Raw genomic sequence first — 4,360 nt, 5'->3', positions numbered from 1 at the left:
ATATATATATATAACTTGTGTCTGACACCCCAAAAATTTTTAAAATAAGTTTCATCGCCATTATCAGTAGTCATCATCATACCATATTCTATTGTTGCCATTGGTTTCCCAGATATTTTTCTAGTTAGATTTCTTTCAAGAAAAACATCGAGGATTACGGGAAGGTTATCAAAATCCTAAGGGAAATTAATTTTTGAGTAACCTGGTCGACAGTCCGTGTCATTAACAACTAGACAATTGTAACCTCCCAATAAGTTTGATAAAAAAAGTAATAAAGAACTGCTCTACATCAAATTTTGATTTATATTAAAAGGCATTTTTAAAAAGTTCTGTACATATGAGTGAATGTCATTAATATGAATACATTTTGTAAAAATCCTAAATTATTGAACTGATTATTATGGATTATTGAATATGTATTCTAGGAAAAAGGGTAAGAGAAAGAAGGTGCATTATTTATCATTTTTTTTTTTTGCTAAATATATAATGCGAAACACGTGTCTATAGATAACTGATTTATCTATATATAGACAAAAATGAGAATGTATGCGTGCATTTGGACACTTTTCGGCATAAATATTCAACGAATTTTTGATCTACAAACTTGAAATTTGGAATATAGAGTATGCAGGCAAGCGAAATTGTTTTAATCGTTTTCATCCAGAAAAAAGGCTGCTAAGGGGTCAAAATTGAAGAATTAGTACCTGGGATTGGCGAATTTTTATCTGTTTGTAAACTGTTTAACGAATGCACATGCGTGAATCTTTTATAGGGCAGATTACTTACGTTAAGAATAAGTAGGTTTGAAAACACTTTTTAAAGATCGAGTCAAGCTGGCCTGGTAACTGTACTTGACTCACTGTCTTTAAGTTTTGGTTTCGATCTCAGCTCGAGTATTTTTTGACTTACAAGAAATGAACTGTTTAAGAAAAAACATAATACTTGTATGCGCACATCTCAGTTTCTGTATTAATTTAATTAAAATATCAGTTATACGTATTTTACGACCGGGCAACGCCGGGCGGCCTGCTAGTATATATAAAATCTTACAAATATAAATATCATTTTATATAAAGACCTATCAAGAAAGCTCAACATTCTCGATAGAACAAATAAAAATAAAAATTGATAAAAAATAAGAATTAATTAAGTCATACAGTTTATTAAACCATAAAAAATTCCTCGTTTGAATTTGGTGTTATTTCACATTTTTCTTCGTCATACAGAGAGAAAAAGGGTTGTTTAGACAGAGAAGGAATTAGGATTTGATTGACAAGATGAGATAAACAGCGAACTATAGAGCGAGAAATAGAGAGAGAGTGGGGGAAAATTAGAAAAAAAAAGCAAGATTGAAGAGTGATACGAGAAAGATACAGAGAATAGGAAAAATAAGGACGTAATAAAGGAAAGAAAGAGTAAGCGAGGGTGGGGGGAGAAAGAAAGAGGTTAATGTATTACAACGGATTTCTTCGACAGTATCACCTTATTATTAAGAGGTTACATGAAAGTCGAACTTTTCTTGGCCTCTTGGCCAAGATCAAAGTGTAGTATCTGTTCTCTGATACATACACAGCGATAGGCAGTGTTGTTCTGGCGACACATTCTCGTGCCCGGCGAGCTTGTTGGGTAGCGTTCTGTCCGCACCCCCACTTGGTCTGTCTTTCTCTGCTCTCCCCCCTCACGGGGGGATCCGAGCTGATAATTTACGACCTTCCCGCGAGGGAGGGTCGGAAACACTTTCTCTCTTCCCTCCACTAACTTCCCACTCCCTCTCTCAGTTCTATCTCCCCTCTTGCCGCCTTTGGCGCCACTTCTTTTTGGCGCCAAAGTCGGCTCCCACTTTGGACGCCGACTCCACGTCACTCATTTTGGTGAATTATACAGGGAAGAGAGAGCTTTTTTCAAAAATGGACACCCCCAGCCCGGGGACCACCAATAGCGATACCCCCAGCCAGGGGGCTACCACAAGAAAAACTGCTCCCCAAGAGGACGACTCCCCAACAGGGGAAGCAAAAAGCAACGGGGCATACCGCCCGGACACTAAACCGAAGGACGCCCCCCAGAAGGGAGAAAACTCACCAGCAGCTCCCCAAGAAGGCGACTCCCCACAAAGGGGAGAAAAAACAATGTTGGACGGGGCATCCCGTTCCGACAACAAAAATCAAGAGGCAGTAGCCCCAAAGGACGATAAGGGAGACAGTGCTCCCCAAGAGGGCGACTCCCCACAAAGGGGAGAAAAAACAATGTTGGACAGGGCATCCCGCTCTGACAACAAAAATCAAGAGGCAGTAGCCCCAAAGGACGATAAGAGAGACAGTGCTCCCCAGGAGGGCTACTGCCCCAAAAGGGGAGCAAATCAAGAAAACGAGGGGGCATACAGCCTAGACCCCCCCCCAAAACAAAAGGGGCAAAAGCTCCCAAGGACAATAAAGAGGACAATGCTCCCCAGGAGGCCGACTCCCCAAAAAGGGAAGTATTTCCTGGAAGAAGTATAGAGCAGGGAGAGTCGGTCCCAAAGGAAAGCGGAAAGGGAAATGCCCCTCAAAATAGCAACCCTTCCGCCAAGGAACAGCAAAAACAGTCCAACCTCACCAAAGATCCAACACCAACAAGAGGGTCGGCATGGGGGAAGACTGTAGAGAAGCAACTGTCCCCTCAAGAGTATAGAGACTTGTACTTGACCAAGTACAGACAATACATAGAGGGGGCAGAAATTAAACCAGTGCCAGGCGCTTGGGAGGCAATCGAAGACAGAGTGCTCTCCCTCATCATCTCGGATATGCCGGAAAACCGCCTCCTAGGGATGAAAAAGGAAGACATGGCAGGGCTCCTACACAAGCTAAACATCCCGGTATTATACCTGTACCAGAGGAGCTACGCCATGTGGGACATCCTCCTACCCACCAAGGAAGATGCGGAGAGACTCTCCCTACAGGAAATTAAGTATGGGAGAATAAAACTAAAGCCCGAATACCAGGGCAGGACAAGGACCCGGGTGCAGGTATTCAATGTACCTATGCAAATATCAGCAGAAATCCTGGGATCCTTCTTCACACAGTTCGGCGAGGTGGAAAAAATAACCCCAGTGCGGTCGAAAACCGGCATGCACTTGGGCAGCTACACTGTGGCCATGAGGCTAAAGAAAGAAGGCTTCCAGGCGATACCAGCACAGCTGACATTTAAGGAGGCAACTATGACAGTAGTAGTGGAGGGGCGTCGTCCGCACTGCTGGTTCTGCCAAAAACAGGGTCACATGGCCAAGAGCTGCCCTCAAAGGTCAACTCCTACTCAAGTGACACTAAAGGCGGTCCCAACCTCTGAGACAGCACCAGTGTCCAAACAGGCTGTCACAACTCCTGCAACCCGAGCACCAACCCCAGCACCGAGGAAACCCAAAACTGTGCAGGAGGCCAAAGGGGAGGAATGGATCACGGTAATGAGGCGGAAACGGAAGCCCACAATCCCATCTGCCACCGTCCCACAACCAACCCAACAACTGAGGCAGCAACAACAACAGCAGCCTCCACAACAGCCGCAGCAACAGCCATGGCAGCAGACACAGCAGCAGCAGCCAAACCAGCCGTTGAACCAGCCGCAGCAACAACATCAGCTGCCGCGGCCAATGCCACAACCAATGCCACGAAAACAGCGGCAACAACAAAAACAGCAGCAGCAGCAACAGCCAGAACAGCAGCAGCAGCAACAAAAACGGCTGCAGCAACCAGAAATGCAACAGCACCAACCGGAGAAACAACAATTAGAGGAGCAGCAACAACCAACGGTCCCCACACCAATTGAGACGGGGATCAAGCGAAGAAAACACTGCTCCTCTGAGGATGAATCTGCTAGTGAGAGGGAGAGGAACTCAACCTCACCACTCCCCGATTCATTCAAAAGAATAAAAAAGAAAAGGAAAGGGGAAGAAAAGGCAGCCCCCACTCCCTGTGAGCATACACAACCTCTAACAACAACACAACCCACTTCCACCCCCATACCACATACTGCACCAACACTAGACACCGCACTAACACCAACACCAACATCAGACACCGCACCAACACCAGACACTGCACCAACACCAGAAACTGCACCAACACCAACACCAGACACCGCACCAACACCAACACCAGACACCACACCAACACCAGACACCGCACCAACACCAACACCAGACACCACACAGACACTCGTCCCCACACCAATGCAAATTGAGCCGCCATCCCAGAAAGAAAAGAATGAACCCGGGAGGGGGAGAGACCCTTCAGATTCTCCCACTTACGGACTCACTCCAACAGGGACTCTCGCCCTCGAAACGAGAGAGGAACTTTGTTTTGTAGACCCCCTGTCTGTGGCAATGGGC

General features: G+C 45.6%; 1 pseudogene; it reads left to right on the top strand.

Moving 5' to 3' along the window:
- The first annotated feature begins 1,511 nt into the window (after window positions 1–1,511).
- On the top strand, window positions 1,512–1,603 carry LOC145256668 (U2 spliceosomal RNA; annotated as a pseudogene).
- Window positions 1,604–4,360: the final 2,757 nt, after the last annotated feature.

This window comes from Euprymna scolopes, chromosome 32, assembly GCF_053919585.1.
Source record: "Euprymna scolopes isolate OS-2025 chromosome 32, ASM5391958v1, whole genome shotgun sequence".
Lineage (NCBI taxonomy): Eukaryota > Metazoa > Mollusca > Cephalopoda > Sepiida > Sepiolidae > Euprymna > Euprymna scolopes.
The sequence above is the reverse complement of the archived record's forward strand: the minus strand, read 5'-3'. Positions and strand labels throughout refer to the sequence as shown.